This window comes from Fulvia fulva, chromosome 5 (genome assembly GCF_020509005.1).
Source record: "Fulvia fulva chromosome 5, complete sequence".
NCBI classification, from domain to species: Eukaryota; Fungi; Ascomycota; class Dothideomycetes; order Mycosphaerellales; family Mycosphaerellaceae; genus Fulvia; species Fulvia fulva.
Genome location: NC_063016.1, coordinates 2862425 through 2875876, shown reverse-complemented (window position 1 = coordinate 2875876; position 13452 = coordinate 2862425).

Below are 13452 nucleotides of genomic sequence, written 5' to 3'. Positions count from 1 at the left end.
GAAGGTGTAGAGATACCGTTCGGACCGTTATATTCTATATCCCGAGAAGAGCTTATCGTCCTTAAGAGATACCTCGAAGAGAACCTAAAGAAGGGGTTTATTCGAGCGAGCCGTTCTAGCGCTAGTAGTCCCGTTATATTCGTTAAGAAGCCCGGCGGTAGTCTACGCTTCTACGTAGACTACCGAGGCTTAAACGCTATTATAAAGAAGAACCGCTACCTAATACCGTTGATTTAGGAGACGCTCGAGCGCCTCTCTAAGGCCAAGTACTTCACTAAGCTCGATGTTATCGCTACGTTTAACAAGTTACGAATGGCAGAAGGACACGAGTATCTTATAGCCTTCCGTACTCGCTACGGGCTGTTCGAGTCGCTCGTTATGCCCTTCGGCGTTTATAACGGGCCTAGTACCTTCTAGAACTTTATTAACGACATCCTTTAGGAGTTCCTCGATCAGTTCTACACTGCCTATATCGACGACATCCTAGTCTATAGCGAGACTAAGGAGGAGTACCGCGAGCACGTCTATAAGGTCCTTTAGAAGCTCGTAGACGCCGGCTTGTAGCTCGACATCGACAAGTACGAGTTTAAGAAGACCGAAGTCAAGTTCCTTAGTTTGATCATTACCGTAGACGGCATCAAGATAGACTAAGAGAAGATCGACGCTATCGTCGAATAGGATGCTCCTACGAACGTCAAAGAGGTCTAGGGTTTCCTAGGCTTTACTAACTTCTACCGCCGCTTTATCCACGTATTTTCGGGCGTAGTACGCCCTTTGACGAAGCTTACGCGTAAGGGTAAGAAGTTCGCCTAGACCGACGAATGCTAGGAGGCTTTTGACTTGCTTAAAGCGAAGTTTGTTAAGAACCCGCTTCTACGGCACTTCGATTTCGAACTAGAGACCCGTGTAGAGACCGACGCATCCGACGGCGTAGTGGGCGGTGTCCTACTATAACGCCGCTCGCCTGAATCCCCCTAGTTACCTGTCGCCTTCCTCTCTAAGAAGATGACCGCTACGGAGTATAACTACGAGATCTACGACAAGGAGCTTCTCGCTATCGTTAAAGCTTTCGAAGAGTAGCGCCCCGAGCTCGAAGGCTCTACTATACCCGTCTAAGTAAGCTCCGACTATAAGAACCTCGTCTACTTTATAAAGAGCAAGCTACTTAATCGTCGCTAGGCCCGCTAGAGCGAGTTCCTCTCCCGGTTTAACTTCGTGATCTCGTACACGCCCGGCAAGGCTAACTCGATAGCCGACGCCCTTACCCGCCGCCCTAGTGACTCTCTAGTTGATCGAAGAGGGGGCCGGCAAATCGTAGGGCAACAAGTCATTAAAGAGCACAACCTCTCTTCCGAGCTTCGAGAGTACCTATCGAACGGCTAGCCTACGCTCGCCGCTTCCTTTGCTACTCTCGTACTCGCTCCTACCTACCTTAACGAGAGTGACGATGAATCCGAGCCTAAAGAATACGCCTCGGACGCTAAGGACTTGAACGACGATAAAGAGGGCTTAGTAACGACCGACGGCTTATCCGAATTAGACTTTAAGGGGTTTGATAATAAGGAGTAGCCCGAAGGCATTATAGCACGAGTACGAATAGCGTACGATGCCGATATAGACGCCTAAGAGTTAGTTCAGGCCCTTGAATCTAGCGCGAGGACATTCCCGGGCTTCTCGCTGTCCGAGTACGAGCTCTAGGAAGGTATCGTCTACTTCCGTAAGAAGCTTTACGTACCGTAGCCCGAAGGCTCTAATATCCGAGCTGAGATTCTTCAAATCATCCACGACTCCGCCTCTAGGGGTCACCTAGGCGTAGCTAAGACCTATAAGCTCCTCGCTAGGTATTACTAGTGGCCGCATTCCTAGAAGGACGTCCGCCGCTACGTACTAAACTACGCTACTTACCGAAGAGCTAAAGCTAACCGCTACCGTCCCTACGGTCTCTTGTACCCTCTCCCGGCTCCTAATCGTCCGTAGAAGCACATCACTATAGACTTTATTACCGATCTTCCTTACGGCAAGACCTTTAGCGGCGTGAAAGTAAAGGCCCTTCTAGTAATCGTAGACCGTTACTCTAAGGACCGGTATATAATCCCGTGCTAGAGTATAACCGTAAAGGAGACTACTCGCTTGTTCTACGAATTCGTCTGGCGCTTTTAAGGCCTCCCGGATAGCATCACCTCTAACAGAGGCACCTAGTTTATCTCGTACTTCTAGAAGCGTCTATGTGCTATCCTAGGCATTAAGCATAACCTCTCGACCAGTTTTTAGCTACAGACCGACGGCTAGACCGAAATTACGAACGCTATCCTCGAGTAGGTCCTTCGTTACTTCGTCGACTACTACTAGAAGGATTGGCCTTAGTATATCCCTACGGTAGAGTTCGCTACTCGTAACTAGGACTCGGAGACTACTAGCTACTCTCCCTTCTATACTACGAGAGGTTACTACCCTCGTATAGGCATAGAACTAGAAGAACCTCTCCCGCCTACCGAAGACGTAAACGAGTAAGCAGCAGACGAGTTCGCTACTATACTCTTATAGATCTATAAAGAAGTTCACGACGAGATAGTATACGCATAAGCAATCTACGAGGATCAAGCCAATCGTCGTCGCTAGCTAGCTCCCGACTACTAAGTAGGCGATATAGTCTACCTTAACTCTAAGAACATCAAGACAGACCGCCCCTCTAAGAAGCTGAACTAGAAGAACCTAGGTCCTTTTAAGATCACCGAGCGTATTAGTTCACACGCCTACCGTCTAGCTCTTCCTACGAACATAAAGATCCACGAAGTCTTCTATCCCGTACGCCTTCGGCCGTCGGCTAAGGACCTATTCCCGAACTAAAACTAAGACATACTAGGTCCTCCCGATGAAGTAGAAGTCGACGAGCCTATTAACCTACCTTCTGACGACTATGCCGTCCGTAAGATCCGGGGAATCCGCGTAGAGCCTAACGACGTTAAAGGACTACCGCCGATCAAGTATAAAGTCGAATGGCAAGGTTGCCCTAAGTAGGATACCTTATAGGAACCTATCCAACATATCATCTTTAATCGTTAAGCAATCGAAGAATACTACGCCCGCGTAGACGGCCTAGAAGTTAACATCGGCAGGCTCTTCGAATCTGAGCTCTTCGACGGGGCTTACTAATAGTATATCGACTATGACATTAGGCCTAGGCCTAGTACTAAAGCTGAACATCCTCGATATATAGAACTACTACGGCTTCGTAGGAACTTAGCTTTGTTCGGGGGGGCTACTATTATAGTCTCCCTATAGAGTATATAGAAGGTGGGGACAGAAGAGCCTTAGAGTGCTTAGAAGTCGTTAAGAAGTGACAGTCTAGCTTAGTGTGTGAGCGCTAAGAATCATATGCCCCGCAATATTCACTACGGGACCTAGCCCTCCAAATTCACCCCTCTACCAAACCTTAATAGATTCACTTCGGCTCGTGACTATGTGACTTACGGCACTCCCGCGAGCACCCGCGACTACGCTAGACCCTAGAAGAAGCACGTAGAAGACTCGGAACGTAGGGCAGGTTGGAATAAGGTTTTGAGCAAAGCTACTAAGCGCGGCTCCGTACGGGTTAGCCCTATTAATGCGGGGACACGTACTCGCGAGGGTCGCGTATAAATATCTGGCCTTCCCTAGGCCTCTCTTGCTTTCTTCGTCTTTTGTTTTGTGTAGCAATCATACTATACCCTTTTATATCTACACTTCGTACCTATATTCTCGCTTTCACCCTTACATCTTATAGGCCAGGCTCTCGCCCTGACATATAGCTAGGCATCGGTCGCGGTATCGATACTAGGCCGCCGCCTAACGTACGATATAGTTACGATCCGTATTATAGTAATAGAAGACTAGGCCGAAGTTACGAAGCTATAGAATAAGGAGCTCGCCTAACGAATTAATTAACTAGGGGTAGTCGTAGTAAACTAATAGTCTAACGGTACTCTATAGATCTGTACTAGCTCTACTACTACTAGGAGGTACCTAGAGGTATAGCTATAGTAGGTATCTAAGGTTACGTTATTAGCGAAGGTCTTAACGAAGTAATTTACGATCCTAGTCTATAATATACCTAAAGAGTTCGACCTAACTAACTAAGGTCACCTATATACTCTCTAAGAGGACAACCTAGTCACTCTTAACTCTCTAATCTAGAAGGCGACTTAGCTCTATAGGAAATAGCTAGAAGGCTAGAAGGCCTCGGCGCTAATTATATAGCTATAAGACGTAAAAGCGGCGGATCTAGTAATAGAATAAGGCCTAATCTAGTAATATAGCCTTAAGATAGTCGAAAAGTACTCCTTATCCTTTTATGTCCTCTAATACTTTAAAAACTAATAGTATAGACACTAAACCTATACGTATATAAATAAGTAGGCCTACTTAAACTATATAGGAGGCTATATATCTAGGGACTATATATCGGCTACGAGGCGGTACGCGAACTGTCTAGGGTACTACCTATCGTATAGCGCGGAATGTGTTACGGCCGCTCCGTAAGTAGAGGATTCGAATCTTATCACGTGACCCCGGGTCACGTGACCCGGATGACTAAGCTCGGCCCGATGCCGACGCCTAACACCTCGGCCTTTAAGTATAGGCCTCGTTCTTAGACTCTCTTCTCTCTTTAGCTATCGACTTTGTTATTACTATACCCTTATACTCCCGTACTATAGTCTCGTAATACTTCGATAGCTTATATTAAGGACGCTACTCTATTTAGCGCCGCTTAAGACTCTAGAAATCGCGACATTACGACTCCTTAAAATTCCCGACTCGTACTAGCGTAAAAGTAGCGTAGTGCTCTCTCTTTCTCCCTAGATTAAGACGCTTAGAAGGCGTATTACTATATTATAGCTAGGCTATAGGGCACCGGTAGCCCTAGCGGTAGCGGCGGCGCGAATACTTAATATATCGAGCGCCGTACGCGACTAACTCGAAACTTAGAACTTTTTACGCGATCCGATTAGTATACCTAGTCCGACGACACCGTCCTACTAGATCCCTTTACTAAGTACGCTAATAAGGAATGCGCGGTTCTCGATAGGCTCCTAGAAGAGGAGGAAGGAGAGGATACCTAACCCGAAATTATAGATACTTTTGACCTCGTAGTATTACTCTACGAGGGCGATATTTGTCAGGGCGAGAGCCTGGCCTGTGAGATGCAAGGGTGAAAGCGAGAATGCAGGTGCGAAGTGCAGATGCAAAAGGGTATGGTATGATTGCTACACAAAACAAAAGACGAAGAAAGCAAGAGAGGCCTGGGGAAGGCCAGATATTTATACGCGACCCTCGCGAGTGCGTGTCCCCGCATCAACAGGGCTAACCCGTGCGAAGCCGCGCTCAGCAGCTTTGCTCAAAACCTTATTCCAACCTGCCCTACGTTCCGAGTCTTCCACGTGCTTCTTCCAGGGTCCAGCGCAGTCGCGGGTGCTCGCGGGAGTGCCGTGAGTCACACAGTCACGAGCCGAAGTGAATCTGTCAAGGTTTGGTAGAGGGGTGAATTTGGAGGGCTGGGTCCCGTAGTGAATGTTGCGGGGCATGTGATTCTTGGCGCTCACACACCAAGCTGGACTGTCACTTCTTGACGACTTCTGAGCACTCTGAGGCTCTTCTGTCCCCACCTTCTGTACACTCTGTGGGGAGACCATGACAGTAGCCCCCCCGAACAAAGCTGAGTTCCTACGAAGCCGTAGTAGTTCCACATATCGAGGATGTTCAGCTTCAGTACCAGGCCTAGGCCTGATGTCATGGTCGATACACCATTGGTAAGCCCCGTCGAAAAGCTCAGATTCGAAGAGCCTGCCGATGTTGACTTCTGGGCCGTCTGCGCGGGCGTGGTATTCTTCGATTGCTTGACGATTGAAGATGATATGTTGGATAGGTTCCCATGAGGTATCCCACTCAGGGCAACCTTGCCATTCGACTTCATACTTGATCGGCGGTAGTCCTTCAACGTCGTTGGGCTCTACGCGGATTCCCCGGATCTTGCGGACGGCATAGTCGTCAGAAGGTAGGTTAACAGGCTCGTCGACTTCTACTTCATCGGGAGGACCTGGCATGTCTTGGTTTTGGTTCGGGAATGGGTCCTCAGCCGACGGCCGAAGGCGTACGGGATGGAAGACGTCGTGGATCTTTATGTTCGCAGGAAGAGCTAGACGGTAGGCGTGTGAACTGATACGCTCGGTGATCTCAAAAGGACCTAGGTTCTTCCAGTTCAGCTTCTTGGAGGGGCGGTCTGTCTTGATGTTCTTGGAGTTGAGGTAGACCATATCGCCTACTTGGTAGTCGGGAGCTGGCTGGCGACGACGATTGGCTTGATCCTCGTAGATTGCTTGTGCGTACACCATCTCGTCGTGAACTTCTTCATGGATCTGTGAGAGCATAGTAGCGAACTCGTCTGCTGCTTGCTCGTTTGCGTCTTCGGTAGGCGGGAGAGGTTCTTCTGGTTCCATGCCTGTACGAGGGTGGTAACCTCTCGTAGTATAGAAGGGAGAGTAGCCAGTAGTCTCCGAGTCCCAGTTACGAGTAGCGAACTCCACCGCAGGGATATGCTGAGGCCAATCCTTCTGGTGGTAGTCGACGAAGCAACGAAGGACCTGCTCGAGGATAGCGTTCGTAATTTCGGTCTGGCCGTCGGTCTGTGGCTGAAAACTGGTCGAGAGGTTATGCTTGATGCCCAGGATAGCACACAGACGCTTCCAGAAGTGCGAGATGAACTGGGTGCCTCTGTCAGAGGTGATGCTATCCGGGAGGCCTTGAAAGCGCCAGACGAATTCGTAGAACAAGCGAGCAGTCTCCTTTGCGGTCATGCTCCAGCACGGGATCATGTACCGGTCCTTGGAGTGACGGTCCACGATTACTAGAAGGGCCTTTGCTTTCACGCCGCTGAAGGTCTTGCCGTGAGGAAGATCGGTAATAAAGTCCATAGTGATGTGCTTCCACGGACGATCAGGAGCCGGGAGAGGGTGCAAGAGACCGTGGGGACGGTGGCGGTTAGCTTTGGCTCTTCGGCAAGCAGCGCAGTTCAGCACGTAGCGGCGGACGTCCTTCCAGGAATGCGGCCACCAGTAATACCTAGCGAGGAGCTTGTGGGTCTTGGCTACGCCTGGGTGACCCCCAGAGGCGGAGTCGTGGATGATTTGAAGAATCTCAGCTCGGATATTAGAGCCTTCGGGCTGCGGTACGTAAAGCTTCTTACGGAAGTAGACGACACCTTCCTGGAGCTCGCACTCGGACAGCGAGAAGCCCGGGAATGTCCTCGCGCCAGATTCAAGGGCCTGAACTAACTCTTGGGCGTCTATGTCGGCATCGTACGCTGTTCGTACTCGTGCCATGATGCCTTCGGGCTGCTCCTCATTATCAAACCCCTCAAAGTCTGATTCGGATGAGCCGTCGGTCGTTACTGAGCCCTCTTCATCGTCGTTCAAGTCCTCAGCGTCCGAGGCGTATTCTTCAGGCTCGGATTCATCGTCACTCTCGTCAAGGTAGGCAGGAGCGAGCACGAGAGTAGCAAAGGAAGCGGCGAGCGTAGGCTGGCCATTCGATAGGTACTCTCGAAGCTCGGAAGAGAGGTTGTGCTCTTTGATGACTTGTTGCCCTGCGATTTGCCGGCCCCCTCTTCGATCAACTGGAGAGTCACCAGGGCGGCGGGTAAGGGCGTCGGCCATCGAGTTGGCCTTGCCGGGCGTGTACGAGATCACGAAGTTGAACCGGGAGAGGAACTCGCTCCAGCGGGCCTGGCGACGATTGAGCAGCTTGCTCTTCATAAAGTAGACGAGGTTCTTATGGTCGGAGCTTACTTGGACGGGCATAGCAGAGCCTTCGAGCTCGGGGCGCCACTCTTCGAAAGCTTTGACGATGGCGAGAAGCTCCTTGTCGTAGATCTCGTAGTTACACTCCGTGGCGGTCATCTTCTTGGAGAGGAAGGCGACAGGTAACCAGGGGGATTCAGGCGAGCGGCGTTGTAGCAGGACACCGCCCACCACGCCGTCGGATGCGTCGGTCTCTACACGGGTCTCCAGTTCGAAATCGAAGTGCCGTAGAAGCGGGTTCTCAACAAACTTCGCTTTGAGCAAGTCAAAAGCCTCCTGGCATTCGTCGGTCCAGGCGAACTTCTCACCCTTGCGCGTGAGCTTCGTCAAAGGGCGTACCACGCCCGAAAATGCGTGGATGAAGCGGCGGTAGAAGTTGGCAAAGCCTAGGAAACCCTGGACCTCTTTGACGTTCGTAGGAGCATCCCATTCGACGATAGCGTCGATCTTCTCTTGGTCCATCTTGATGCCGTCTGCGGTAATGATCAAACCAAGGAACTTGACTTCGGTCTTCTCAAACTCGCACTTGTCGATGTCGAGCTGCAAGCCGGCGTCTGCGAGCTTCTGAAGGACCTTACAGACGTGCTCGCGGTGCTCCTCCTTGGTCTCGCTGTAGACTAGGATGTCGTCGATGTAGGCAGTGCAGAACTGATCGAGGAACTCCTGAAGGATGTCGTTAATGAAGTTCTGGAAGGTACTAGGCCCGTTACAAACGCCGAAGGGCATAACGAGCGACTCGAACAGCCCGTAGCGAGTACGGAAGGCTGTGAGATACTCGTGTCCTTCTGCCATTCGTAACTTGTTGAACGCAGCGATGACATCGAGCTTGGTGAAGTACTTGGCCTTAGAGAGGCGCTCGAGCGTCTCCTGAATCAACGGTATTGGGTAGCGGTTCTTCTTTGTAACAGCGTTCAAGCCTCGGTAGTCTACGCAGAAGCGTAGACCACCGCCGGGCTTCTTGACGAACATGACGGGACTGCCAGCGCTGGAACGGCTCGCTCGAATGAACCCCTTCTTTAGGTTCTCTTCGAGGTATCTCTTGAGGACGATAAGCTCTTCTCGGGACATGGAATATAACGGTCCGAACGGTGTCTCTGCACCTTCTTCTAGCTCAATCTTGTGGTCGTGAGGGCGATGAGGAGGCAGCTCGTCTGCGGCTTTAGCATCGAATACGTGGAGGATGTGGTGTGCCCAAGGAGGGACCTTCGTAGCAGGGTCGGTAGGTGTACGCTTCTTGTCGAGCTTCTCGAGGGCGATGTCGATATCGCGGAGAGAGGCGGCGAAGACTTGAGCTTTGGGCTGCTTAGCAGCAGTGGTGAAGGCAGCGGCGTTCACCTGGAAGATCTTGGTATACTCAGGACCGCGCTGAGGCGGCGGAGAAGGCGGAGGTGCCGGAGGAACTTCTGGAGGGAAGCTGACAGTAAGGGAAGTCCAGTCGATGATAGGTCGGTGTCGTCTGAACCAGGGGAGGCCGAGGATAAACTTCTGATGCGGTAGGGACGTAAGGAAGCTGGTGATCGACATACGCTTGCCTCCGAGGGTGATTGACGTGTGTACAACATGAGTAATCTTACCAGTGGTAGTCTCCGTGCCGTCAAAGAGTTCAAGGGTGCGAGGGTACTTCAGTTCCTGGGGTTCGAGGTTGAGAGAGGTCGCGAGTTTATAGTCCATAAAAGATTCGCCTAGTGCGCCAGTGTCCATGAGAGTGAGATTGGAAGAAGAGAGTTTCTTTGAGCCGATATTTACATTCGTGACGAACGGTTTGCAAGCGTGGTCCTTGCCCGTCTCGTCGTACAGGTCTAGCTGTGCTGTATTGATCCTCAACTTCTTTCCTCTCTTCACTTTCGGTAAACGTTGTTCTTGGTCTTCATCGCGTCGATGAGGAAGACCTAGGCTTTTCCCTGCTCAGCGGGAGCAGCAGGAGCAGGCTCGATAGCGCCGACAGCGCCGCGAACCGGGTTGCGGGCGTTACGGGCAGCGAGCTGCGGACAGTTGGCTGCGATGTGGCCTGGACCGCCGCAGTAGGTGCAGAGTCCGGCCTGGCGACGGCGAAGCTTCTCTTCGGGAGTGAGCTTACCGTTGACGAGGCCCTGGACTCGAGGGACGGCGGCACCAGCGCTGAGATCCATAGCGTCACCTACAGAGACGGGAGGGAGAGCCGTAGGAGCGGCGGCGCCTAGTGGAGCAGCGAAGTGGCTTCCGGGACCACGAGGCTGACGACCTTGAGAACGGGAAGCGAGGAGAGAGGCGGTGTGTTTCATGTTGGAGTCGAGGCGCTGGCAGGTCTCGACGAGCTCACGGAAGCTCATAGCACCGACGTCCTTGTCCTCGAGGGCTCGAAGAAGCTCTGCTGACAAACCACGGCGGAGAGTGCTCTTCTTGGTCTCTTCGTTGTAGCCGGTGAACCCGATGTCGCGGTTGAAGGCCGCGAGGTACTCGGCGAAGCTCTTGTTCTTCTGGAGGAGGTTGTGGATGGCGTTCTGGGCGGTGGCTCTACGGTCTGGATCACCAAAGGCAGCACGGAGGTCCTGCATCAAGGCGAGGACGTCCGGGCAGCCGATAGTCTGCGTGGCGTTGTCGATGTAGTGTTGTACCTGAGCCGCGGCGTCTCCCCGAAGGAGGGAGAAGACGTACGTGACTTTGTCCTTCTCTTGCGGAAAGTGGTCGGCATTAGCCAACAGCTTGATGGTGAGCTGTGTCTCAAATGCCTCAAACTTGCTCTTGTTGCCGTCGAACTCGTCTGGGTCGTTGACCTTCTTGGAGAAGTGCTGGCGGCGGTTGTCGTCGGCGTGCGGGGCGAGGTTCTGGAAGGTGTTCACAATACCTTGAAGGTATGTTGCTTGGTTGTTTGCTTGCTCGACCTGCTGGGCGGTCTCGCGGAAAGAGGAGACGGTGCGGTTGATGAGAGCGTAGGCGGTGTCGGGGTTGGCGTTTGCCCAGGCACCGAAGGCAGCGGCGTTCGAGAAGGGGATGTCAGTCCACTCACTGAAGTGGAATGGAGTGTCTTGGTTGTCGAGGTTGACACCTCTATCGGTGGCGTGGTCACCCATGAGGATGACTCGAGTGGTTGACGGTTTGTTGGTCTTTTGTGATGTCAGGGCGAGAGCCTGGCCTGTGAGATGCAAGGGTGAAAGCGAGAATGCAGGTGCGAAGTGCAGATGCAAAAGGGTATGGTATGATTGCTACACAAAACAAAAGACGAAGAAAGCAAGAGAGGCCTGGGGAAGGCCAGATATTTATACGCGACCCTCGCGAGTGCGTGTCCCCGCATCAACAGGGCTAACCCGTGCGAAGCCGCGCTCAGCAGCTTTGCTCAAAACCTTATTCCAACCTGCCCTACGTTCCGAGTCTTCCACGTGCTTCTTCCAGGGTCCAGCGCAGTCGCGGGTGCTCGCGGGAGTGCCGTGAGTCACACAGTCACGAGCCGAAGTGAATCTGTCAAGGTTTGGTAGAGGGGTGAATTTGGAGGGCTGGGTCCCGTAGTGAATGTTGCGGGGCATGTGATTCTTGGCGCTCACACACCAAGCTGGACTGTCACTTCTTGACGACTTCTGAGCACTCTGAGGCTCTTCTGTCCCCACCTTCTGTACACTCTGTGGGGAGACCATGACAATATTATAGACCACCCCGATAAGAATAGATTAACCGACAAAACTCGTAAGGACTTTACTATTAACTATATAGACGACCGCGGTCGTACCGGGATATACCGTATCCTACTCGACTAACTACGGTTACTTAACGCGACTTAGTTTTACGACTACGTCTAGAACTAACTAGAGGTAATTACCTACGCCCTTTGTAAACTCGAGGCTAATTACCGCTAAGCTATCCTAGATAGGGCGGCGCTATATTAAGCTAACGAGCTAAATAAGAAGAAGTTCGAGGAAGTATATACCGAACTATAATATACGGAAAAGTATAAGTAGGAATATAAGTAGGACCTAGAACAAGCTAATAAGGACCTTATAAAGGCTAACTAGGACGTCACTAAGTATAGGAAGTAGGCTAATAACTAGTATAGCTCTACTAAGAGAGCCGAAAAGGAGGTCGATATATTTAAGGTCAAAGTCGCTAAACTAGAAATACTCGTAGCGGACGACTCCGCCCCTACGGCTACCGACGTAGTAGGGCTATAGTAGACTATCGCTACGCTTAAATAGGATCTCGAGGAAGCTAAGCGTAGCCGTACTACCGAGAAACCTAAGGAGCGTAGCGCCCGCTCCCTCTCCGAGTTATAACGTCGACGTAGTAATAGACTAGCTAAAAAGCCCGCCGAATAACCCGCTACGAAGCCTACGCGGAAGTAACGTAAGGAGCGATTCGCTAATAACTCCTCCGACCCCGATTCCTCCGACTCGTCCTTAGACTCTAATTCCGATCTCGAAGAGCGTCCGCGCCGTAAGAGTAAGGGTAAGGATAAGAGATCGAGAAAGAGATAAGAGACCGTTATCGTCGACGACGACGACTTCGAGATTATAGATAGTAGCGTAGATATCGTACGCTATGACCTAACTATAGTAGAAGACTTTAAGACGAGTTCCTATATCGAAGTACCTAAGCCTAAATTCTTAGGAGAGAATATAGGTAGTAAAGACTCGCCGATACTTAGTAAGTAGACTACTTAACTCGGTAATAAGCTTGCCGCTTCTATCTTTAAGGACGTGCTATCCGCCCTACGTTTCGTATAAGAAACTACTATAGGGTTAGTATACTCTATACTCCGTAACTATATTCCCTAGAAGATCGTCTTCTCTAAGGTTCCCTCCGCGAGCCGGCTATTTAAGAGCGTAAAGAAATACCTACGTTTCCTAGATAAGAGCTTCGGCGACTATAATCCCGAGGGTACCGCGCGTAATAATATAGACGCGCTTAAGATAGTAGAGAATAACAAGTTCTCCGAGTTCTATACTAAGTTCTAACGTAAGCGCGCCTAGCTCCTATAAGGCGCGAGCCGTAAGTACGAGGTTATCGAGCTTAAGAAGAAGCTAAGCTTTAAGTACCGTAATTAACTAGTCGTACTACCTAACGTAAAGTCGGTTAAGGAGCTTACTCGGTAATACTACCGCCTAGAGAGCGAGCTAGCTCAACTTAAACACGATCTACTACGTACTAAGAACGATAAGAAGAAGGACAAGAAGACGACTATACCTAAGGGTAACGGTACGGTATCGGTACCTCCTATAGTAGGGTAGATTATACTACTAATACTCCCTTTAGATAACGGTATACCTCTCGGCCGCTCTCCTTATACTAATTAGCCGCTCCTTCCGTAGAAGGACCGCCCTAATTAGTATAAGAACCTTATATAACTTACTTAAGATCAGCGTACTTAGATCATCGCTAGCGGTAGCTATATACGCTACTAGGGTACCGGCTACGTCTTAGGCGCCGCCGGCTACCTACTTAACCTATACGAGCGTCCTAAGAAGAAGGCTTATAATAACGGCCTTACGGTCACTAAAGCACCGGCGGGAAATGACTAGGCTATTATTTGAGCGCAATAGATAATAGTCCGCCTTAGGAAGTCTTATACCCTTACGAACCTTATAAATACACACGTACTATATAGGCGTTTTCCTTATAAGCCCGAGCGAGTACGCCCTCTTCTATAGAAGTA